Source organism: Bos javanicus, chromosome 6 (genome assembly GCF_032452875.1).
Source record: "Bos javanicus breed banteng chromosome 6, ARS-OSU_banteng_1.0, whole genome shotgun sequence".
Classification (NCBI taxonomy): Eukaryota; Metazoa; Chordata; class Mammalia; order Artiodactyla; family Bovidae; genus Bos; species Bos javanicus.
Window position 1 is genome coordinate 13,164,828 of NC_083873.1, and position 27,366 is coordinate 13,192,193.

General features: G+C 39.2%; 1 protein-coding gene across 2 annotated transcripts in view; it reads right to left on the minus strand.

Moving 5' to 3' along the window:
* The window catches only part of ANK2 (ankyrin 2), a 581,957-nt gene extending 555,275 nt beyond the window's left edge, over window positions 1-26,682 (minus strand). For both annotated transcript variants that reach the window (XM_061419353.1, XM_061419352.1), the window contains exon 1: window positions 26,529-26,682. The gene's annotated coding sequence lies outside the window, so the exon portion shown is untranslated. The remainder of the gene's footprint in view (window positions 1-26,528) is intronic.
* Window positions 26,683-27,366: the final 684 nt, after the last annotated feature.

Genomic DNA, 27,366 nt, shown 5'->3' on the forward strand with positions numbered 1-27,366 from the left:
GACCCACCAGAGTCATCAACCGCATGAGGCCAGGGGTGGAAGCAGTGTGACCCACCAGGAGTCATCAACCGCATGAGGCCAGGGGTGGAAGCAGTGTGACCCACCAGAGTCATCAACCGCATGAGGCCAGGGGTGGAAGCAGTGTGACCCACCAGAGTCATCAACCGCATGAGGCCAGGGGTGGAAGCAGTGTGACCCACCAGGAGTCATCAACCGCATGAGGTCAGGGGTGGAAGCAGTGTGACCCACCAGGAGCCATCAACCGCATGAGGCCAGGAGTGGAAGCAGTGTGACCCACCAGGAGCCATCAACCGCATGAGGCCAGGGGTGGAAGCAGTGTGACCCACCAGAGTCATCAACCGCATGAGGCCAGGGGTGGAAGCAGTGTGACCCACCAGAGTCATCAACCACACGAGGCCAGGGGTGGAAGCAGTGTGACCCACCAGAGTCATCAACCGCATGAGGCCAGGGGTGTGTCCATCGGGGAATGCAACCCTCAGTCCAGACGAACGATTTTAATTTTCACAAAATACAGCTGAAAGTATCCCTGCCAACAATGCAATTGACCCATTCCAGGGTCTTCACTGAGAGAAAGAAACTTAAGAAGCTCACTGTTTCCATACATGTAAGCCACATCCGTTCACCCAGTTTTTCCAGCACTGAAGTTAGAAGTTTGCTCTCTTTGCCTGAATCCTTCGTCACTGAGTTAGTGTATAATTCATGCAGGAAAGAGAAGTATTATCTACTAGATCCCTGCTTAATCAACTTTCCTATTTTATTTTTTTGGTCGTGCTGTGCAGCTTGCGGGATCTTGGTTCCCAGACCAGGGATTGAACTCTGATCCTCAGCAGTGAAAGTGTGGAGTCCTCACGGCTGGACTGCCAGGAAATTCACTAAATTTTCCCATTTCAAGATGAGGTAACTGAGAAAAGAACTCATTAACTTGCCCAACATCAGACAGCCATTCAGAAGCCAAGGTTGTGGTCCATACTCAGAGAGTGGACAGCCTATCTTCTTCAGTGTCTTTGTGAGATTAAGAAACTAAACTGCAAAATCAACACTTGTCTCAATCGGAGTTTAAAGTTCAAAAACAGACTGAAAAAAATTTTTTAGGTTTGGCTATATGCCTTCAACCTAACTCTTCAACACCCAATCAGAAACACAAGTAATACAAAACTGTAAGCAATTAAAATTAAGTCAGAGCACCTCGCCTCCATGCTACCCGACTCCTCCCATGCCAAGCCCCTCCCTTCAGCACACAGTCCCCCCGACTTCTTTTCCTCACACCACCCCCAACCTGTGCACACCAAGTCCTAACTGAACCCCCCAGACACAAGTTCGTTATGAATTCATCATCTTGTTTTGCTCCTGAATCCAACTGACTTGGAGAGTCAATCTCCAAGATTGACTCCAATCTTGGTCAACCATTTCTCAGTCTGTTAAGCAAGAACCCTTTGGTACTTTCCTGAAACCTGGAAGCACTTCCAGACAGGTAAACTGCTGAACCATGTGGACTTAATCTCGAATTCTTGCAGCAATGGCCCTTATCATCTCTCTGGAGTCTACAACACTCTCCCAACTTATCCCCTGCCTGCCTGCCGCCACCTACAGCGCTTCCACAAAAGCGACCGAGCTGCAACACAAGGTGGCCCGTCCCCACAGCACAGCAGTCTGTCATCCGCCCTGCACTAGCAGCCTCTCCTCTACTGCCTGCCTAATCACACTAAATGGCTTAAAGTTCCTTAAACATGCCAGATTGGTTCTTAACATTTTGGTTCTTCAATCATGTACCTTATTCTGCCAGAAAGATCTCCTCCTCTGCTCCAGACCCCACCTCCTCCAGTTCTACAATCTACATAATCTCTTCCTAGTAAACCCTCACCCCAAGTTTATATGATTCTATTTAAGAATCATGTTCATTGTTCTGCCTTTACAAACCTGCAATCCCTCCTTCATCCTACAACTTCTGTAAAGTGCCCATTCCTTCTTTCAGTTCTTTCTTGGTCATAGAGAGTCCTAGCTTCAGGAATTCCCTGGTAGTCCAGTGGTCAGAATTCATCACTCTCATTGCTGAGGGATGGGGTTCAATCCCTGGCTGGGGAACTAAGATCCTGCAAGCCACACCAACCAACCAAAAATAATAAATAAATAGTCCTAGCTTAATCCTTATAACACTCTTATTGCCCTTTGTTCCTTACAGGCACATCTCCCTCTACTACACTCTGGGCTCCTTGAGGACAGGAACTGTATCTAAACTATTTCAGTATCTCTGGTGCCTAACATTATTCCTGGTATGTAGTTGGGGACTAATAAGTACTTGTTTACTGAGTGAATGAATGACATTTATGTATGTTTAAGGTATTTATTTCTACACCATCTTGTGGTCATTCCTAGACATGGCACCTGCTCCAAGATCCTGAAATCCTGTGAATTAAGAAACATTCCATATTTCTCCAAGATTTCTTATTCTTAGCTGTCCAAAACACTCATAAAGATGGGAGACTCAACTGATTAGATAACTTGCAATAGTTGTTCTTCTACTATTAAAAGGAACAACTAAAAGTCAAGAACAATAAAAACTTAGGGAATCAATCTCTCAAGTTGTTCTGCATTTATCAGAAAAATCAACTGTGTGGATGTAAGTAACACAAAAGCAGACACATCACTTTGCGAACAAAGGTCTGACTAGTCAAGGCTATGGTTTTTGCAGTAGTCATATATGGATGTGAGAGTTGGACTATAAAGAAAGCTGAGTGCTGAAGAATTGATGCTGCTGAACTGTGGTGTTGGAGAAGATTCTTGAGAGTCCCTTGGACTGCAAGGAGATCTAACCAGTCCATCCGAAAGGGAATCAGTCCTGAATATTCATTGGAAGGACTGATGCTGAAGCTGAAACTCCAATACTTTGGCCACCTGATGCAAAGAAATGACCCATTTGAAAAGACCCTGATGCTGGGAAAGATTGAAGGCGGGAGGAGAAGGGGACGACAGAGGATGAGATGGTTGGATGGCATCACTGACTCAATGGACATGGGTTTGGGTGGATTCTGGGAGTTGGTGATGGACAGGGAGGCCTGGCATACTGCGGTTCATGGGGTGGAAAAGAGTCAAACAGGACTGAGTGAGTGAACTGAACTGAACTGAACTGAAGACAAATCTCCTTCTTTTAATATTTCCCTTTAGTAAACTAAATTCTAGTAGGTATTTGTAGAGTACTTGTTGGCCTTTCCATCAGATATTTTATGCTATTGTACAGTCAATTCCAATGTATCACTACATATAGCAGAGAGAAACTAGAGTCATTATAAATAAATAACTTACTTTATTTTCCAAGATGAATGGTCTAGAAAGTGGCTTTAAATATTAAGTGTACCCAAATGTTTTCTTTTAAAATCAATGAGCCCAGATGACAATATGTCTTTTCTCCAAATTCCTGCTTAACTCCTTCTGATGCTTTCTTGATTGAGGCCATGTGTTATCTTGAGAGTTGTTTTTTTTTTTTTTTTTTCCTGTCAATATTCCATTCTAATACTCTCTCTCAGGATCCAACAAAAAAAAGGGTCTAGAGTCTTGTAATCCAGCAAGGAATGCATTAGAACTTTAAATAAGTGTCCTATTCATTTACAGAAATTCATAACTAGAAAACAGAGAAGTTTTTTTTTTTACTTTTCAAAATGTAGAAGACTCACAATTTAGCCTGGAAATTCAATCTCAAATATATCAAGTAACTCATGTTATCCTAACTTTCTCTACTAATCAGTTCCACTGATTTTTTTGTTGTTGTTGCTGTTTTTAGTCCATACTAGATATGTAGGGTAAGGTTGAGCAGACATAAGCAAAGGAAATCCTCCTGACCTCAAGAAAATTAGTTGAAAAATTAAAACCAAGAATAACAGTAGTATTTTCAGAATTATAAAATATAAATTTTAAGTACCATGGCAGAGATGCCAACTAGAGTACACAGAAAGCTATCTAGGAGAGATGGAAGTTGAATTGAAAATTTAAGAATATTAAGGGTCAAGGGGCTTTTTTCGAAGCATAAATGTCCACTTGGGCAAAGATACAACAGGAATGAGCATGAAATGTTCCAAAAGCGTTTCCTTTCTAAAGTGCTGCTGGTAAGCTGCAGTCTGTCACAAAAGAATGTTATGCAATGAAGAACCACTTAAATACCAATGTGCATTTAATCCAAAATGCCCCAGATTTGTAAACAGTCTTCTATAAGAAGCAAATAAGAATGCTTACAAATAGGGTAAATTCATTCAAGGGTGCTAAGGGCCTATCATAAGTTAGTGATAGCAATACTGAAGAATGGACAAAGAAAAGAAGCATTTTAAAGAAAAGTAATGATAGAAATCTGTATCCAGGAAAGGAAGCAACAGTTAGAACTGGACATGAAACAGACTGGTTCCAAATAGGAAAAGGAGCATGTCAAGGCTGTATATTGTCACCCTGCTTGTTTAACTTATATGCACAGTACATCATGAGAAATGCTGGGCTGGATGAAGCACAAGCTGGAATCAAGATTGCTAGGAGAAATATCAATAACCTCAGATATGCAGATGACACTACCCTTATGGCAGAGAGTGAAGAAGAACTAAAGAGCCTCTTGATGAAAGTGAAAGAGGAGAGTGAAAAAGTTGGCTTAAAACTCAACATTCAGAAAACGAAGATCATGGCATCTGGTCCCATCACTTCATGGGAAATAGATGGAGAAACAGTGGAAACAGTGTCAGACTTTATTTTGGGGGCTCCAAAATCACTGCAGATGGTGACTGCAGCCATGAAATTAAAAGATGCTTGCTCCTTGAAAGAAAAGTTATGACCAACCTAGACAGTATATTAAAAAGCAGAGACATTACTTTGCCAACAAAGGTCCATCTAGTCAAGGCTACGGTTTTTCCAGTGGTCATGTATGGATGTGAGAGTTGGAGTATAAAGAAAGCTGAGTGCCAAAGAATTGATGCTTTTGAACTGTGGTGTTGGAGAAGACTCTTAAGAGTCCCTTGGACTGCAAGGAGATCCAGCCAGTCCATCCTAAAGGAAATCAGTCCTGACTATTCATTGGAAGGACTGATGTCTAAGCTGAAACTCCAATACTTTGGGCACCTGATGTGAAGAACTGATTCATTTGAAAAGACCCTGACGTTGGGAATGACTGAAGGCAGGAGGAAAAGGAGACAACAGGGGATGAGATGGTTGGATGGCATCACTGACTCAATGGACATGAGTTTGAGTAGACTCTGGGAGTTGGTGATGGACAGGGAGGCCTGGTGTGCTGCAGTCCATGGGGTCGCAAAGAGTCGGACGTGACTGAGCGACTGAACTGAACTGAATGATATTATACTTGTGGCAAGTGAGCAAAGTCAAGTTACTTGAGAAGTTCTAATGTAATAAGAGTAGTCAGGAAGGAAAGCTGTCTTTGAGCAGGATGTGATGAACATGGACCTGGGAGGAGCCTGAGCCATCAGGAAGGAGATAGGTATGTGGAGGGGAGAAGGAGAAATGTTCCTCCCACTACCGATGTTTCCTCCATGTGGATGAATGTCCAGTAGTGCAATCCCCCAGCTTCACTCCATCTCCTCATTCACTCCTCCTCACGTGAGGCTGATTGAGGAATTTGAGAGTAAAAGCTGGACAAGCCCCACATCTCTCCTTTTTCCACTTATCTTGGGCAGCAATTACCAGGAGGAGGAACATCCTGCTCATCCTCCACCTGTTCAAGTTTTAAAGTGGACTGTCTAGTTTTAGGCCCAGTATGAGGAATTCGATTTCTCCTAAGTATAAGCCACTTTTTCCAGTTGCAACTTTATTAATAGTAAAGATGTTTTTTTGGTTTCATTTGACTTACTCCCAGTCTATCTCTTACCTAGCTCATATCCGGGTGTGGCGGTTGAGTGCTAGTCATTAGTCCCCTAAAACCTCAATAATGTTCTTCAGGCAATGAGACCATACACAGTGATGCTGATTTAAGAAATATCAACATATAGGTTATAGTTAAAGCTGAATTCCCTAGGAGTGAGTATAAAGAAATAAGTGCAGAAGATGGCAGACAGAGAGATGAATAACCAAACACAGGTCACTAATGCATGCTAAAGCATCCAAGCAAAAAGACCAGCACAGGCAAAATCAGAAAATTATGGGGCATCATAAGAAAAGGCGATTAATCCTGACTGACTAAACCATAAAGTCTGTGTAGGGAATGAGAGAAAGGAACAAATGATAGGCTAGAAAAGTAAGTCAGAGCCAGCTTTTAGAAAAATTTAGACATTTCTGGATAGCAATGGGCAAACATTAAGTATTCTAAACAGATCTGTGATGAGACACATGCTTCTTTAAGAAGTATAAGCTAGAGGCAGTGAATCAACTAGCCTGGAAAAGTGAGAGACAACACATGAGGAGACAGAGAAATCCTGAGAGGACTGATCAACCAGATGTGCAGTGGAGTGGAGAGAGAGAGAATGGGTATAAGAACTACTACAGAATTGAGGGGTATTAGAGAACTATGAATTACAGGGGACAAGAAAGAATAAAGAGGGGTAACTTCAAGACTTCAGACCCATATAATACAAAGACTGATAATGTCATTGAAAGAAATTAAAAAGTCGGATAGAACACCAAAACTACAGGCAAAAAAAGCAAAAATAGATAAGTGAGACTACATCAAACTTGAAATCTCCTGAAGATCAAAATAAACAACCAATAGGATGAAAAAAGCAGCCTACAGAATAGAAGAAAATAACTAGAAATTACATATCTGATAAGGGGTTAATATCCAAAGTATGTAAGGAAAAACTCAACAACAATGGCATCCAATTAAAAAAATGGGCAAAGGACTTGAATAGACATTTCTCCAAAGAAGACACTTAACATCACTAATCATTAGGGAAATGCAAATCAAAATCACATGAGATACTACCTCACTCCTATCAGGATGGCCATTACAAAAAAAAGGAAAATAACACAGTTGGTGAAAATGAAGAGAGACTGAAACCACTTGTGCCCATTGGTGGAAGTGCAAAATGGTACAGCCATTACTGAAAAGAACATGGAGGTACAGCCGTTATTGAAAAGAACATGAAAAACAGAATTACCATATTATCTACCTATCCAATTTCTGGGTATTTATCCAAAAGAATTCAAAGGAAAATCTCCAAGATATTTATACACCCATGTTCATCACAGCATTAACACAATAGCCAAGAGATGGAAATAATCCAAATGTTCATTGACAGGTGAATGGATAAATAAAATGTGGCATATATAAATAATAGAATATTATGCAGCCTTAAAAAGGAAGAAATCTTGTCACATGCTACCACATGGATGAACCTCAAGAATATTGTAAGTGAAATAAGCCAGTCATGAAAGGACAAATGGTCCATGATACCACTCATGTGAAGTATCTAGAGAAGTCAAAATCAGAAATAGAAACTAAAAGGGTGGTTGCCAAAGGCAGGGATAAAGCAAAAAGAAGAATTACTGTTAAGTGGGTGTAGAATTTCACTGTTACAAGATGAAAAAGTTCTAGAGATCTGTTGTACAGTATTGTAAGTACACACTACTAAATTATACACTTAAGAACGGTTATGAAGGCTTCACTGCAGCTCAGCTGGTAAGAAATCCACATGCAACACAGGAGACCCTGGTTCAATTCCTCAGGAAGATCCCCTGGAGAAGGGATACTCCAGTATTCTTGGGCTTCCCTGGTGGATCAGTCGGTAAACAATCTGCCTTTAATTAGCTAGACATGGGTTCAATCCCTGGGTTAGGAAAATCCCTTGGAGGAGCGCATGGCAACCCACTCCAGTATTCTTACCTGGAGAATCCCCATGGACAGAGGAGCCTGACGGGCCGCAGTTCATGGGGTCACAAAGAGTTGGACACAACTGAGTGACTAAGCATACACACACAAGAATAGTTATGAAGGTAAATCATGTGTTATATTTTTTTTACTACATTTAAAAAAAAGAAATGAAGAATAATTTGTTCATTTGTTTGATAGGGGGAAGCTGATGTTAAGCCTGATTTTGTCACATAAATATATACCCTGGTTCAAGTGCCAAAACGTCCTCTATAAAAATAGCAGATTATATTGTCAACTCTGAATGCTTGAATACATCAATTTGTCTTACATGTCACTTTTTTGGGACTGTGCCCCACTTCAACTCTGGCCTCCAAACAGATGCTCCTGTAAATCCCTTACATGGTTCAATAAACATGGACTATGAAACAACATTCTACCCTACTGATGCCAAAACAAAACACTCCAGAATAAATGCAATTTTGCAGATTGTTTCACAGTCCAGCAGTTGCCATTTCATGTTCAAAATCAGAAGTCTGCTCCTTTTTATTACAAAACAGCATATGCACATCCATCAAACTCCTTTACCATTCCTCATGGGAAGGGTAAGTCGGAGCCAAGAAAACTGATTGACCTTTATTGGTCTACTACAAATCCATTTCATTTCAATTCAATTCAATGCACATCAGCTTAAAAGACACTTGTTTTATATCTGTTTTTCCCTAGCACAAGGATCAAAGGTGAGTGAGTCAAGACTTCTGTCTTCAAAGAGCTCAAAGTCCAACAGGTGAGACAACCATGTACATAAATAAATATAATAATTTAAAGTTCTCTGATAGAAACGTTGTTGTTGTTGTTTAGTTGCTAAGTCATGCCCAAGTCTTTTGTGACCCCATGGACTGCAGCCCACTGGCTCTTTTGTCTATGTGATTTCCTAGGAAAGAATACTGGAGAGGGTTGCCATTACTTACTCCAGGGGATCTTCCTGATCCAGGGATCACACCTGACTCTCCAGCATTGGCAAATGGATTCTTTACCACTGAGCCACCAGGGAAACCCACAGAAGCATTGTCAAATGGTATAGAAACACAGACTGGGGAAACCAACTTCTTCCTGCAGTAATCACACACACACAGAAATACAGAAGTGACGCTTGAGAAGGGGAGGGAAGAAACTGACATTCTAAGGTTCTCTTTGGCCTGGGTACTTTGTGTAGATACTCTTATTTAATCCATTTTTCCAAAGAAGAAATCAAGGCTCAGATGAGCTTCTAGCTCCAAAGCTCATGCTCTCTCAGGTGAGTACTGGCATGGTCAGGCAGGCACCACTGGACTGAAGAAACAGGAGCAAATCAGACCCAGGAGAACCTGACTCATGTTGGAGGAGTGACTGATGCCACGTGACTAGAACAGAGATGATAGATATACTGGCTAAAGGTAAGTTTGAGAAGGTCAGCTAGGGCTGGGTTGTGAGAGACTTCTAATTATCAGCAAGTACTGAATTAAAATCCCGAGGCCAGTAATTTTCAAATGACATTCTAAGGACAATGTCCATTCAGTAATTCTGCATATTTTTATAGGGGGACTTTGGAGTAGTATTTATCTTAAAGGAGTTCCATTTCTAAAAATCATATTTAAAGAAAACCCACAGCAAATGGAGGGTCATTAAGGAATTTTAATCATCCATATGTGTTTTAGAAAGATAAATATGGTGGCTGTGTGGAGAGGACAGACATTTAAGGAAACAACTTTTGGACTGGAGATCAGTCAGAAGGCTTCAGAAATAATACATGATACAGCTTTTTTTAATATTTATTTTTATTTATTTACTTGGCTGGGTGAGGTCTTAGTTGTGGCATGTGGGATCTAGTTCCCCGACCAGGGATCAAACCCAGGCTCCCTGCATTGGGAGCGCAGAGTCCCAGCCACTGGACCACCAGGGAAGTCCCAAGATAAAGTTTCTTAGGGTCTAGATAGACATAGACAGTGGTAGAAGGATGGATTCAATAATTTAAATATATGGAATTTGGAGGGATTTCCCTGATAGCCTGGTGATTAAGACACTGCACTTCCACTTCAGGGGAGCAGGGTTCTATCCCTGGTCAGGGAACTAGCATCCCGTATGCAACATGGCCAAAATAAAATATATAGAACCTGGTCACAAATTTGCCATGAGGAATTAAAAAAAAAAAAAAACAACGGTCATTGGAAAAGACCCTGATACTGGGAGAGATTGAGGGCAGGAGGAGAAGAGGGGGGCAGAGAATGAGATGGTCAGATATCATCACTGACTCAATGGACATGAGTTTGAGCAAACTCCAGGAGATAGTGAATCACAGGGAAGCCTGGCATGCTGCAATTCATGGGGTCTCAAAAAATCAGGCAGGACTTAGTGACTGAACAACAAGGTTTTTACAGTTCAAGCAACATAGTAATGACCACTAACTAAGAATGAGAAAATTTGCTAGGAGGAGTAGACTTGGAGAAAACAATTAGTTCACATTTGTTTCATTTTGACATGTTGAGTTTGAGATGTCTACAGGACACACAGAAGAAGACATCACATTAAATGAGAAGATTCTTTCACAATGTTTATGTAATCAAATCACCACAACATATACTTTAAATATCTTATTTTATGTTAATTACACCTCAACAAAGTTGAAATTAAAAAAAAACTAATGAAATATATTTTTTAAATGAAGACATCAAAAAGCAGACAGATCTGTGAATGAGGAACATCAGAGAGTGGGGCTAAAGGTATTTTTGTGGGGACCAATAATTCTGCCTTCTCCCCTTCATCCTCCTAGTCATTAAGCTCACTCCCAACCCCTTTAGATACTACAGGGGGTCAGCAGACTACATCCTCATCAATGCAATTTCAGCAGAAACACTGCATAGTTTTCTTTTTTTTTCCTGCCACTTCCTTAGGCCATTCTTGATCTTCATTTCCTGGGGGTTAGAACACAGACATGGTGCTATTGGGCTACTGCAGAGGTACAAATAAAGACAGCACATTAGCAGATGGTGAAGGAACAAGAGAGAAGAAAACTGAGATCCTGGGTGACCAGATGGAGCAGAATCACCCATCTACCTCTTTGTTGCAGCAGCGCAGCCTCACTCTGACTACTGCAGGGATTATCAGCATATAGTGGAAACCTCAGGATGAATGAGATCACCAGAAAAAGGAGAGAAAACCTAGAGAAATACACAAAAGAATAATCTCTAAAAGGTAAAGAAAGGCACTTTACAAGGCCAAAAAGAAATAGCCACACGGGTAGGAGAAGGTCAAGAGAGAGGAGAATACTCCAGACGGGAAGAAGACTGGTTTAGAAATATAAAATAGGGCACAGGAAAACTAAGATGGAGATTTAAAAGAGGCTAATAAACTTGGGGATTTTTGCTGGCACAAAGTCAGTGAAATTGTAGGGGTCAGCCTATTAGAAGTTAATAGGAAGGAAGGAGATAGAGTTGGGCAAGACTACTGTTTCAAAAAGTAAAGAGAAAAGAGTCGAGAAAATATTTTGAGGGTCAGGATTATAATTTTTTATGTGGCTTAAAACTCCTGAATGTATGGTGACTCAAAGAAATCAGAAACCAAATAAGAAGGCTTATTTACCATCCTAGATCTGTCTGCTTACCCTTGCCAGCACCAACACCACAAGTCAGAAGTAAGGACGGAGGTCAGAGTAAGGTTTTACCCCAACCTCAGAATTTCTAATATTAAGACAACAAGCCAAAAAATTCCCCAAGATTTAACTCTGGGGATGTCACATTTTAAAAAACTCTTCGGTAAATTTTTGTGTGTGCTCAGTCACCTCAGTCATGTCTGACTCTTTGTGACCCCATGAACTGCAGCCTGCCAGGCTCTTCTGTCCATGGGATTCCCCAGTCAAGAATACTGAAGCGGGTTGCCATTTCTTCCTCCAGGGGATCATCCCCACTCAGGGATCAAACCCATATCTCCTGTGGCTCCTACTTGGCAGGCAGATTCTTTACCAATGAGCCACCTGGGAAGCCCTCAGTAAATTTCTGCATGTGGACAAATATCTCCAAACTGACGTTGGTGGTGCCTCTGTTACAAGATGGCAATATAAAATCCACACAAGTACATAAGAAACTGACAGCTAATTTCCCCAAAGACATACTATTGCTATCACATCCCTGCAGTTACAACACTTCTATCCAACTTTCCCATCCCCAGAGAGGGCTCCAGGTGCATGCTCTTCTTTAATTGGTTTCTACTCTCACCTTTCTTTAAGTAATCATTTTCTGGGATAATTGGTATCTATGAATTTTTACTAGAGTCCATTTCCTTCTACTGAAAAGGAGCTTAAATTACAACCTAAAAAGAAATAGATTCTCTATTTAACTGAATTTTCCCTGCTCTTTAACAACTAGTTCTGTTTGCTGCATTCTATAGTTATACATAGAAAAGTAAAAAAAAAAAAAAACAGTAAATAATGCTCATCAATATTTGAGCCCCATCTCCAGACAACTGTTTCTATTAATTGATTATAATTTATTCTAATAATTATATAATACATTTTATAGTCTTCCACATTTTTTTCTTTTACCTGCTATTGAAACTTTATATCCACATTAATTGCTAAACATAGATTTTCCAAAAAATGTTTAACAGATATTTTGCAATTCTGTTTTTATCACAGGATTTCATGAACCACTGTTTATCCCTTTCCACAGCTGTACTCTTTATATAAGTTATGGTGAAGATGCTATCAGTATAAACCAAAGGTAATATAATACTCTTTGAAATGCCTTGCTGTGCTTAAAGATAAGCTGAATACATTATTCTTTATACTACACAGTAAACTCCTTCTGATATACCATGAGAAGAATTTCTCTCTGGTCATAGTTGCAATAACTGTTTCATGTGAGCAACTGGCAACATAATTTTCTAGATATAGAAAATCAACTGCTTCCTTCATACACTTCTAGTAAGTTTAACACCAACTCAATGTTCTCCCCTTGCAAATGCATAAGATTTTATGGTATATATTTTTCAGAACAAGGTTCAGTCCTATTCATTTTATTTTCCAACACTTTTCCTTGCCCTAATTATCTTACCTAATTTTAATTTAGCTTTTTCCTTAATCTCTCTATATATGTATCTTTGGGAGTTTCCTCAAATTTTAAGTAGGGAAGGATATAAATGCATGGATCAACTGATGGATAATTGACATACACAGCTGATATTGCTAGGATTTCCTTTCTAAATTAATGCATTCATTCATTCATTGAGTCATTCATTTGACAAACACTGGTCCAGTCCATGCTAAGGGAAAAGCATTGAAACAGGTACACGACAGATATATACCCTCAGGAACTTTACTTGGTACAGATAAACTATAATACACAACTAATAATGCATGATTAAAAAGTGACTGGTGTCATAAGAAAGAAACAAAGAAAGTACAATGAAAGTCTTATCTGACAAAGATTGCACTGCCAACCTATGCTAAGGACCATCTTTCCATGAACCCAGAAGGGGAGGCTAAAGGTCTCTTCACACCATTGTTGGAAGCTTTCAGGAGAATCAACATAAGTTACCAGTACCATTCTGGACCCCTTTAGAGGAACTGTCTTCTCAAAATTGGAAAAAGATGAATATAATTTTTCAACAAATTAACAGATTCAAGTAGTCTGGTGATTCCGAAATTGTCAATTTTTCTACACACCTTGAAAAAAATCAAGACCTTATCTCCCTTCTTAAAACAATTTTGTTTGTGTGGTCACAGTCACATAACATTTGTATGCATGTAATACTATTCTAAATATTTATTAACAGAAATACAAGTTATTCTTAATATCAATTTTTGAATTTAAATTATGAAAGTTGGTTGCCTTAAAATCTAAATAAACTAAGTTCCACATAAGTAGAGAATTAAATAGGAAATATGTCATTTAGGAGATATTTAGAGTCAACTGTAATATAGGCTTTTTTTTTTTTTTTCAGGGCAATATAGTTAAGTTTTAGAATCAAAGACCACATTAAGAACAACAGTTACCGAACATGATACACTGATATCCTCGAGAAGACTACTGATAATTATTCTTTTTAAAAAAACAGAAAAATATTTTATTGTCAAATGTATTTAGAATCATAGACAATAGCAAGAATTCTCAGTACCTTTCCCTTATGCTAATGTATATTAAAGAGGAACACGCGTGGGAGGAGCATACAATGTATTTCGATCTTATTCAACTCAGAATACTTTTTTTTTTTGGCTGCATCCTGCCTTTTGCAGGATCTTAGTTCCCCGACCAAGGACTGAAGCTGGGGCCACAACCGTGAAAGTGCGAAGTCCCACTAGGGAACTCCCTCAGAACACTCTTTGATACAGAGCATCTTTAACAGTTCATGGACCCCTAGAGCTCCAGTTTGGTAGATGCTGCTCTAGGGCCCTTTTCACATCACTGCCAGGTGTCCTCAGATAAGTCAAATGGGAGACCTCAGTGGAGCTTCTGGTATTTGGATGAAAACACAAGAGTTGAGGGAGAAGCTCTAATTTAATATGAATTTCTCCCACACAAAAGCTGCTGGCAAAGCTGAGTCGAATTCTATTGAATGTTTTTAATAAGGAGCACATATTATTTTTATGGAAAACAGTTGAAATTAACAAAATAATTTGGGTTTGAATATTCAGTGGGGGCTATCAGAAATTCATCTCTTCACAGTCAGAAGTAACAGAAATAACCACGCCTTTCAGTAAAGGTACAAGAGCTGGCCCAGTGAGGCAGGGGTATTGTTGAGTGCAGGAGTAAGTATTTATGCTGCAAAGCTGTGCCTAAGAATGATTTGGTCAGTTTTGGATAATGGTTTGTGCATGTAATTCTTCCTGCAAGAAGGCCTGGAAGATGTCTACATTACCAGGCTACTGGGCAAAATTTCCAAGAAATGGCAGACCTCTTGCTCCTCATTCTACAGAAAAAAAAAGAGAGTCACCTCTATTCATCAGTTTCCTTCGGATTCCATACAACTCCAGATCTGTTTGTAAGCCAGGTCTCTGACAGCTGGTACAATATGTGAAAGAACGTTAAATAGCTCCTGAAAAAGAACTCAAGTCTAATAACTCTTGATGTCAGAAGCTCAGAGTTCAGAAGTATTTTTTCTTGTTAACATTTTTTAAACTTGTTAATGATTCGTCATGTAACTGAACACACAACATGAAAGCATTTTTTAGAGGTTTTCCTCTGAAGAAGTCCCAGGTACTAAGAATGTGCAAGACAAAATTTCAAGTACATATGAATTTTTTAATATCATCCTTCATCCTGGGTGCATAAAATTTTCATTTAAAGAGCAGAGATGGGTCATTATTGTTTAAAGTTGGTCATTGGCATCTCAACTAACTTGTCATGGATTAACTGTAAAGTGACTGAAAAAATAAGCGGCCTCCATTTTCCTGATCTTTTTCCTCTGCTTTATATTTTATTTTTCATTTAAGTAACAAAACCATTCTGTGAGAGTTTGTGATTGCTCCAAATCTCATTAATACACCATTCATCTTAACCAAAACCACTTTTCAATACTTAAAAGTCATTTAAATTTGTCAAAATATTTAGCCTCACCACTTTTTAAAGACTCAGCACATGTTCATGGTATGTTTCTGTCAAAGCAGATAGAGTATCACTAGAATTACCAAAAGTACCTCTTGTTTTCCAGACTGTTACTAAAATATGAGTGTGCCCCTTCAGCAGATTTCATTGAAAACGGCCTGATCAAGCATCAGGGAGCCAACTGTTCTTTTCCAGTCTGCAGTGCTGACTCCGTTATTATCTTCGACATATCATTTCAAATCACTTAACCTTCCTGTACACTGTATATCTAAAAAACCTGGGGCCAGTGAAAGAAAAGCGCTTGTCAGCTATTATGTAGGAACATGGGAGAAAAGAAATGAGGTAATGCTGAGAAAGGCCAGTTTTATCCAATAACAGGGACAAAGGAGTACTGCAAAATGTCTCCTTACTTCATGAACATTTGGTGCTTCTGAGAATTGAAAAATAGATCAGAAAGTAAGGAGAGGAGATGCTAGAAGCCAAAGTCCATAGAGGTGAGAGAGAAAAAGTGGCCATGATTTGATAGATGAGGTCTTAGTGAGATAAGAGTTGGACCATAAAGAAGGCTGAGCACCGAAGAATTGATGCTTTCGAACTGTGGTGTTGGAGAAGACTCTTGAGAGTCCCTTGAACAGCAAGGAGATCAACCAGTCAATCCTAAAGGAAATCAACCCTGAATATTCATTGGAAGGACTGATGCTGAAGCTGAAGCTCCAGTGTTTTAGCCATGAGATGCAAAGAGCCAACTCACTGAAAAAGACCCTGATGCTGGGAAAGTTTGAGGCAGGAGAAGGGTAATAGAGAATGAGATGGCTGGATGGCATCATCAACTCAACGGACGTGAGTTTGAGCAAACTCTGAGAGACAGTGAAGGACAGGGAAGCCTGGTATGCTGCAATCCTTGGGGTTGCAAAGAGTCAGACACAACTTAGCAACTGAACAACAACAAAATGCCATATGGTCTTTAAAAGAATAAGCCAACTGTATTTAGATTAATCAAAAAGTTGATATGGGAAACATTTTTGTACACACTTGCAGGCAATAAATGCAAAAAAGGAATGGAAGAACTAGAAAATCATTTTGCCACCTTAATGGAATAATAGACTGCAGCAGCTGCTGCTGCTGCTAAGTCGCTTCAGTCGTGTCCAAGACTGAGGCAGTAATAATCACAGGATGCCAAAAACATTAGATAAAATGTTGATGGGAAACTTTACAATAGGCAGATCAGACCGACACCACCCAAATCCTCTGCTCAATTTCTGAATCACTCAAAGTGAAAAGTGAGCCCTATGAGCCTCCTAAGGTGATGTATCAACACAGCAGAACACAGCAGGCACCACCCAGGAAGGATTCTTGCCAAAAATATTCAATCTGAATACAATCAAGCCCCAAATACGGGGTAGAGGAACAAGTTGAACAACACCTGGAGGGAACAGTCAAATCCAGATGGTGGGGTAAAATAACTTAGGATAAACGACTTAGTTTCTTAAATGAATAAATGGCCTTTTTAAGCAAGAGAATTATTAAAGTTTAAAAGTTTTAATGAATGCCATATGTGGACTTGATTTGGCTTCTAATTTAAACAAAACAACTTTAAAAAGACATTCTTGAGAAAATCAGGGAAATGTAAAAATAGACTGGATTTTATTATAAAATATATTTAAAGATAACAATTTTCTGAGTGTGATAATAGCATTGTAGTGGGTTTTTGTCCAGTATGCCTTAGGAACACACACTAAAGTATTTATAGGTGAAATTACATGGTATCTTCTATTTATTTTAAAACACTCCAGAGAAAAAAGGAGAGCTAGAGATGAAATCAGAGTAGCAAAGGTATTGTTATAGAAATTGTCCAACATACACAATAGCAGAGAAGTAATACAATGAATCTGCATTCATCCAACTTCAACATTTTGTCAATCTTGATTCAAGCTATTCCTCCTACAGATATCTTTTCTTGTATATTTTAAAGTAAATTTCAAACATCAGACAACATATCATCTCATTTATAAATACATCAGCATGTATCACTAATCAATAAAGAATTTTTCTTTTTAACTTAATAACTAGGCCAGTATCACTGGAACAAAATTAATGATAATCTCAATATTTTCTAACATATATAGTAAAACTGTCAAAATGTTAATATGTATGTTGAAGCTGGATAATAGATACCTGGAGTTCCTTATATATCTTAAATTTGTGTACATTTGATATTTTTCATGATAAAATATTTGCTTTACTGATATAGAACAATACTCAAGACATATTAAGTGAAAAAAACATAGAAAAGTGTATGTACACTAATATATATGTACACATTGAATACATACATATATATACATAATCATGAAATATAATCAGAAAATACACATAGAACTACAATCAGTAGTTGTCTCTGAAGAGGGCAACTACAGCACATGGAAGAAAGAAGATGTGTTTATCCTTTTGTATCTGTTGAATCTAGGATGCGTGCCAAGTTGCTTCAGTCGTGTCTGACTCTTTGCGACCCCATGGACTGCAGCCCGCCAGGCTCCTCTGTCCATGGGATTCTCCAGGAGTGGGTTGCCATGCCCTTCTTCAGGGGATATTTCTGACCCAGGGATCGAACCCATGTCTCCTGTAGCTACCTGCATTGCAGGTGTATTCTTTACCACTGAGCCACAGGGGAAAATTTACGATATTATATTATATACTCAAAAACATAAATCAGAAATTAAAAGGAAAAAGAAGCAATGTATAGACATCTGGTATATCATGTATCATCAAAACTAATCATTAACTGGGATTATCGGCCACAGCTTAAACTAATCTGACTTTGGGATCCTTCCAATTATGTTGGAAAATTGCCCTGATATCTCGAAAATCAGATATCTCCAGCCATCTGTTTAATCCAATATTGTGTATTGTGTTTTAAAGCTACTATGGTCTAAAAGAATGCCACTTCAGCTTACTATCATCTGTCTTACTTACTACCTCATGTTTGGCTTCTTCTTGTTCAATCCTTTTTATATTTCTGTGTTCCAGCCCTTCTTCAATAGAGCAAATCTTTTCTGTTTATTTTTCGGGTGGTTAAGCTGAAAGCAAGACCACCATTCAGAGGGTGGGATGAATTGAGAGGGTAGCACTGACATATATACTCTGCCATGTGTCAAACAGACAGCTAGTAAGACACTGCTGCATAACACAGGGAGCTCGGCTCAGTGCCCTGTGACAGACAGGTGGGAGTGAGTCGGGGGAGGGAGGCTCAAGAGGGAAGGAGTATGCGTATACTTACACTGATTCATCGGAAAAGGCAATGGCAACCCACTCCAGTACTCTTGCCTGGAAAATCCCATTGACGGAGGAGCCTGGTAGGCTGCAGTCCATGGGGTCCCTAAGAGTCGGACACGACTGAGCGACTTCACTTTCACACTGATTCATATTGTTGTACAGCAGAAACTAACAGAATATTGTACAATTATCCTCCAAATGAAAAACTAAAAACTGTCCCACATTCAAATGAGACCTATATACAACCCAGCTGCTACAGATCATTCTGTGTCCTTTCAACCCAGGTAACTTGATCAGCTAACATACACCAGGCTAGGGGTCATTAGAGAAGATTTGCCTTTCTTCCAAATTGAATTTTAAATAATTTAAATAGATTAGTGCCTAAACACAAACATATAGTTCTCTTTTTACAGCAACAATTTAGATTTCACTGAGGCAGCATATTGGGAGATTATATAGCACAAAGACACTTCCGTCTTAAATATTTTTTTTCCAAATTTCTTTTCAATCACTAATGAAAAATGAAGTCAGAGTACATAACAAATAGAAAATCATGGAATGTTATTATTCCCTGTATGAAATTTTAGAGTAATAATTATTTTTATTAGTAACATCTGGGTCACATGTTCTTACAGGATTTAGTTTATTCTGAAATTAAATACTATACAATATTAGGATGTGGCATTTAATATTCTGCAGTATTATTCCAGAAGTCACTTTATAACTGGAAAGAATATGCTTTTCTATATACCGACAGTTTTAGTAAGCATAAAATATACAACATGGAGAACCAATAGGCTTTTCTGGGCAAAACAAAATCATTATGTGACTGTAAAATAGTGCAAAATCTACTCTGCAACTCAGCTTCATTCTTCATTAGGGATGGTTTAATGCTTCTTTTATTATAAATCCAATGATATTGAGTTATGAGGAAAAGTTATAAATGGCAGAGTTGATGTTCCAACACCAAGATGAGGAAAAGATCTAATATGTAAAACTTTCTGGAACCTATTTTGCATTAGCTCTTGGATAGCACATTCAGGCATTCTTGTGTCAAAACAAGACCAGCAGCAATATGTAGGTATCCTGAATGGCTAGCATGAAAGAATTTGTCAGATTGCTTTGCCAAAAACCAAGGCACAAGCAGTTCAGTTGGATTACTTAGATGCTTTTCCGTTTTTCTACAATGTAGTCTCTTAAAATTAAAGTCAAAAGAAATTCTTCTTTGAAGTTTCAACCATTAACCTTACACCTTTAAAGAGCTGGCCTCTGAGTGGATGGTAATTTTGTGAACAAGCAACATCTTGTCCCAGCCACTGTGCCCAGCTGAAAAGACAAAGGTAAAATGTGACCTCTCTTTAAAGAACTAGATTTCAAAGATACGTGGACAACTGATTACTCAAGTTCAGGGACGTGAAAGATACACAAAAGAAGGAAAACATAACAAATATGATCATGTGCTTTTTCAGATTTTTAGTAATATTGTTCTGTGAAATATTTTTTTAAATTTTTAAACAAATTTTTATTACAGTATAGTTCCTTTACAACGTTCTGTTAGTTTCTATTGTACAGCAAAGTGAATGAGCCACACATACACACGTATTCACACCCTTGTGGACCTTTTTCGTGTTCAGGCCACCACAGTGAGTTAAGGAGAGTTCCCTGTGCTATACAATGTGTTCTCTTTAGTTATCTATTTTATGCGTATCAATAGTGAATATGTGTCAATCCCAATCTCCCAATTCCTCCCTGTCTTTCCCCCTTCGTGTCCATACATTTGTCCTCTACAACTGTATCTCTGTTTCTGCTTTACAAATAAGATCATCTATACCATTTTTCTGGAGAAGGCGATGGCACCCCACTCCAGTACTCTTGCCTGGAAAATCCCATGGACGGAGGAGCCTGGTGGGCTGCAGTCCATGGGATCGAGAAGAGTCAGACACGACTAAATGACTTCCCTTTCACTTTTCACTTTCATGCATTGGAGAAGGAAACAGCAACCCACTCCAGTGTTCTTGCCTGGAGAGTCCCAGGGACGGGGAAGCCTGGTGGGCTGCCGTCTATGGGGTCGCACAGAGTCAGACATGACTGAAGCAACTTAGCAGTAGCAGCATATCATTTTTCTAGATTCCACATATATGCATTCATATATTAATTTTTCTTTTTCTGACTTACCTCACTCTGTATGACAGTCTCTAGGTCCATCCACATCACTACAAATGACCCAATTTCATCCCTTTTATGGCTGAATAATATTCCATTGTATATATGTACCATGTTGTCTTTAACCATTCCTATGCTGATGGACATTTAGGTTGCTTCCATGTCCTGGCTATCATAAATTGTGCTGCAATGAACACTGGGGTGCATGGATCTTTTGAATTAGAGTTGTCTTGCAGTATTAGTGCATTAAATTACATTTTTTTCTTTTTTTTAATTTATTTTTAATTGGAGGATAATTGCTTTACAATGTTGTATTGGTTTTCGCTATACAACAACATGATTAGCTATAAGTATAGATATATTCCCTCCCTCTCAAGCCTCCCTCCCACCCTACCCATCTAGGCCATCACAGAGGACCAAGCTGAGTGCCCTGTGCTATTCAGCTGCTTCCTGCTAGCATCTATTTCACACATGGTAGTGTATGTATGTTAATTCGTCTCTTCTGTCCTTCCCTTGCTGTGTCCATAAGTCCATTCTCTACATCTGCACTGCAAATGGGTTTATCAGTAAATTTTTCTAGATTTCATATATATATATGTTAATATATGATATTTGTTTTTCTCTTTCTGACTTCACACTGGGGTGCATGTATCTTTTTGAATTATGGTTTTCTCTGGACATTAGCGTATTAAATTTCATTGATTACTTTAGGAAGTCCTTAATCATCGCAGAACTTTATAGTAAAGTCTACCATGTTTTAGATAAAGTTGAAAGAACTACTCTTTTAAAAATAAGATCCTGTAATTCAAAATTTTGTTAAATTATATTTTCATTAGTAACTTGCTATGGGGACTGTCTTCTAGATACTATACTTGCTGCTGCTGCTAAGTCACTTCAGTCATGTCTGACTCTGTTCGACCCCATAGACGGCAGTCCACCAGGCTCCCTCGTCCCTGGGATTCTCCAGGCAAGAACACTGGAGTGGGTTGCCATTTCCTTCTCCAATGCATGAAAGTGAAAAATGAAAGGGAAGTCGTTAAGCCGTGTCAGACTCTTAGTGACCCCATGGACTGCAGCCCACCAGGCTCCTCCATCCATGGGATTTTCCAGGCAAGAGTACTGGAGTTGGGTGCCATTGCCTTCTCCGAGATACTATACTTAAAGTAAAACTAATAAGCAAGTTAGTATTACTTCTAAGCCTTCCCCATACCTTTTAACCATATCATACCACAATTCATTAATACAATGAAATCTTACCTAAAATAAAGGCAGTCCCTTGTCATCTGTAAATTACACCCCCATCACCAAATAACCTTTTAGTTTGTGTGCACAACTCAATAGAAATCCATAGGTGAAACAATAAGCATAAGTTATAAGATAGAGAACTTTAGACTTAGAAAGACCTGGTTGGAATCTTGGCTGATGTCATGTGCTTTGATGCAAGTTTACCTTACCATCTGTGAAATGCCCACGATAAATGAAATGTTGGTATAGGGTATACCATATGGGAAGTTCTCAACAAGTGGCAATTGCTGTTATTATTATTACTTATGATACTTCCTGAAAATTTGATAAAAAAGGCACAAATCAAATGAAGTAAGATTAAAATAAGACATATATATAAGTCAACAAAACCCAATACTGGGTCTTGAATGATGGAATTTTCTCTGAAACTGAGAGGAGTAGGTAGTCTTGTTCTAAATCGGTATACACAGAACTATTTTTCTATGCAGTCTTCTCAAGGGCTGCGTTGCAGTGGTATTTTCAAGTGTAGTATTGTGCAATAGATCTTCATGCCTTCCTTTCTGTGCTCAAGACAAAGGACAAAAATATGCTAAAGACCTATACCAAACCCAAAGCCCAAAAGACAATAAACAGTTTTCACAAGGAAGTTCTTCATCTCAACAGTTTCGACAGTTGGGTATATATCAGGTTTAAGAGATTGCTCTAAAAAGAAGCATTAATCAAAACAGACTGAAGCATAGGAGCTTGAATTCATGATTGGAAAAATCAATCTATAACTTCCACTGACCCCAAACTGCAATCTCAGATTTCACATTGAAGCTGGCTGAGTTACTAGCACAGTAAACAGTAGCATCTGGCTCTCATGTGGGATGGTGTAGACAATGGGCTGATCCGTAACTTTAGTCTACTTTAGACATTTAGATGGATGGGCTAAGAGCCCAGTGTGTTATAATAACCCTGAAAAGCTTTTGGCTCTGGCTGTGAACACATTAGCATTAACTTAAATCTGTTGCTTTGTTTACAACAAGAGATATTTGCTTGTGTTTTCGGCCTACATGGAACCAGTTACAGGTACCCAAGACCTAAGAGTGAAATTTACAGCCATGACAGCAGCTATTCACTGTATTGAGGCTCCACCAAACATTTTTTTTAAAATTTCCTCTTAGTTACATCTTTTAAAAAATAAGTGGTACCTTTATTTGGAGTCTCTCCCCCTTATTAGAAACATTAACGCCTAATTTCCCTTTTCTGTTTTTTTCCCCTCTCCATAACCTGAAGCCTAAACTAAAAAATCAGAGGGTTCCTTGACTATGTCACCATTTAGAAATGTCACACATGCAGCCATTTGTTTCTGAGCTAGAGAGTGTAGGTTCTTAGAACAGTGTTCCAATTATTCTTGTTGAAACCACTCAAAGCTACCAGAACTAATTTCTCCCAATATATCACTATAGTTTAATGTCTAGAATGAAAAGATGCCCTTACTGGATTATTGCACATTAAGGATATAATCAGAGGGCCTCTGTATTGTAGTCAAGGTTTCTAAAAAATGTAATTAAACTGTACCCAATCTAATTACATGTTTATTGCTTTTACAAATAGCATTAACATATATGAATGTGACATTTATTCATATTTTAGAAAAAAAATTTTCAAACAACTATGTTAATCACACCCTGACTAAAATTAGATTGAATAATTAACAGATGGACATTCTAATACCATAGAAGAACAGTGTAAGACTACATTATTTTTTATATTCATAAGAGGCATTGTGGTGTTCTGTATATCTTATCATTAAATCAATAAGTATGTTTTGAAAATTCTTTTGGGTCTAGCAGTAATCTTAGGAGAGTAAGTCAAGCTGAAATTTTATTTTAAATTAAGCATCTCTTATAAATAGTTTTAAATATGTCACCATAAATAGGGCCTACATAAAGAAAGAACATTAATATGACTCAGAAAACTACCCAAATGGAAAGAAGTTTCTAAATGTTCTTGGCGTATTTGATTTGCCAAAACTGAACAAGAATACTTTTATTAGTTAAGGTAGTCCCCGTTCCCAGGAAGGCAAGATTGGAAAACTGATGATCAGGTGTTCGAGATCTCACCACATGACCTGTGAAGACTATACACATGCTACACCCCTAAGGAAAAGAAAATTTCCTCTTTAAGGACTTTCCAATCTATTCCAAGATATTCTAATGAAAGTGAAATTGCAGTGGTTTTACAACTCCAGTAATACCACACCTAAATTAAAAGAACCTCAAGCTGGGTGGGGGGGAACCTCAGGACATAGGAAAACACTATTTCCTTGTGATACGTACGTGACTGCAGAAGGCAGACTGAGATCTGGGTGCTAGTCCTAATTCTATCACTCACCACATGTATAACTCTGGCCAGTCTTCCCCTCTTAAAATAAGGGGATAAGGTCTGTTCAACTCTAAGTCCCTCCCTGCACGTGCTTTCCTGAAAAGTAGCAATGTTGGGTGTAGACGGCCTCTCTGCATTAATCATAGCCTGCCAAAAGAGATGAGATTAAGACAAGGGAATGCAAAGACAGTAAACGGAGCGTGTGTAAGATGGAGAAATGGGTAATTTCCTTCCATTTCTTTTCATAGCCGTGTATCAACTTTTGCAGAAAAGAAATTCTAAAACTCCCATATTTGTTCTCTTTCAAAGAGATGAGGGCTCCTTGAGTTTATGTCCAAGGAATCAACACGCCCAAGCATGGACAGCGCTTCATCAGGCTTCCCTTCAGAGAGAGATGGTATTTGGCACACGGCCAAAAAAGGGGGTGTGGTCTCAGGCAGAGAGAGGGCAGTGAAAGCACCTCTGAAGACACGCCTCACACTGTGCTCACCTACTTCAGGGGCAGAGTACCAGCTGCATTTCCTCTGCCTTTGTCAGCGTCTCTGAAATAACTAACAAAATTACAAGCAGTGACAAGGCCCTTTCCGGCATAAATCTGGCTTCACTCAACAATATGGAAGGCAGACAAGGTGGGGTGGGGCAGAACAGGGGGAAGCTTCATTTTTCTATGCTTCATTTTATTTGGCTTGTACTCTATTCCACAGAGCTCAAAGGATGAATTGGAACCCCCTCTGCACTGAGTGCTCATATAATTTAGTGGAATAAAATGGCAAGTGAATAATCCATGTTCACAGCACTATGGGTGGGGCAAGCTCTTGTCTGTTGTGTGATGTTCTGTGACTTAAATCATCTCTTGCAAAAGGCTATAAAAAAAGAATAGACCTCATCTCTGCTTACTTTCTTTGCTCCCACCTAACCATCTTTCCCACCCAAAAGTTTCCTCAATGCTTAAATGTTTCTGGAATTGGTCTTTGGCCCCTAAGTCCACAGTTTATGCAGAGACTCACAGAAAAGACTAAAGTTATCCCTCAAAATAAAACAAAGAATAAATATTTTTCAATGCTTAAAGACATAGTCTATTTATTTGCTATTGTCCTTCAAGTGGACATCCTATATACCTTGACCTAAAACTCTGTCAAGTCTTCATAAAAAAATGCTAAGACAAACAATTTGTTCTAAATTTCCCTTGAAAATCCCTTACAACCATACACATTTATTTTCAGTCTCTGAAACATTTAGTGTCATATGCCCAAAAAGAACAGTAAGATGTTACTGAATTTATTCTCCTGTTCTCTAAAAAGGCCACACCTAAACATTGCCAAGGTGAGAATCTCTTCTGATGCTTAAGTGTGGGAATGTGATACATGTTACCAGCAAAAAAATAAAAATAGCCCTGAAAAGCTGGGCTTAGGAATCTGCACTCTCGCAGTTCTCATCACTCTTTAATTGGGCTTTTGAACCAGGCGAGACAATTTGAAAAGGGAGTGAGAACTCCATCATTCTCCCACTGCCGGCACCTGTTCCGCCAGCTGACACCACCTAACATAATTTGACTATTAAAAACAAGGCAATTTATCAACACCAGTAACTCTAAATCTACATGCTCCTCACTGCTGGTTCACCCTGCTTTCTCTCTCAACACTCACCCAAAGCAGAAAAGAAACGGCAACTGCTAAATATTTCTCCAGCACAGACATAGTCAATATCTTAACATAAGCAGTGATTCTGACCCAGAGAGCCACCACCCTCTCTCCCCGCTCGCTTATCACACAGAGACCACACCAAGTCCACCCAGGGGTCTGCAAATCTGAAATCAGTTCGCTTTAACCACATCCAGCATATCTACACTACAATCACAAAAACAGAAAATGAAATTCAGAAAACCACATCACGTGGAAAACAAACCAAAATCAGGGCTGGGGGACATTTGCACATTGGCGCTGCCTGTGAACTCCAGGATGGCATAGAAAGCAATGCTGCCCAGCCCAGATTCTGGGAGAGTGTTTTACAAAGGGCTTCCAGGCACCCCCATCAACACCATCGCTTCCTTTCCGCTTCCAAAATGCTCTGAATAAAGCCCCTCTTTAAGCACTTACTGGGAGCAGCAGCTTCTCTCAGCTCTGTGCCCGTGAGTCATGCAGCAGGAGGGGTCCCGGAGCAGAGCAAATCGGAGAGCCCCCAGCTTCCCCGCAGGCTGATGTCTGGGAGACAGTAGCCCAGGAGCCGACTTTCCCATCACAGCCTCAGACTGTAATCCATGTGCTTTCGGCGGGCCAGTCCCAGCTGCCCACAGAGCACCACATGATCTGCTGTGACATCAGATCAGCCAGACGTGACAGCCCATCCGCCAGCCTCTTCCACACTCGTGGGTTGCATCATTTGGGTGCCTTTAGCTCGCCTTTAAGCAGGTGGTACAGAATAAGGAACTGTTGTTTGCTCACAAAATATTTTTTTGGCCTGATTTCTTCTGTTTCTAACAGAAGGAAAAATAAGAAAAGCACTTGGATTTGTTTGCAGCCAGAATTTATCAGCTATATGGGAAGTAACCGGACTTCCACACCTGGTTCTGGGAAGGTGAGAAATGAGCCACTGTCACGATGCCAATACCAGGGGAGTTATCTGCAGATCACTACCACTCCCCAACCTTCCTGTAAATTATCACGCACGTTATACACACACACACACACACACACACATGTATCACAAAATATTGGTGGGGTCTCTGTAGATTTTATAAGCTAGTCACCACTGGTTTTAGTTAACAGAAGATCATCTCAGGGAGGTAACCACTAGACTCAGGGCCAGTTACAATAATTCCACTGTGAGGGAACTCATAATACAGTCCAATAGAAATAGATTTGTAGACCTAGAGAGACAGATAAGTAATAGGTAGAAAGTCAGGATCTTCTATTAATGCTTCTATTTATTCATTCA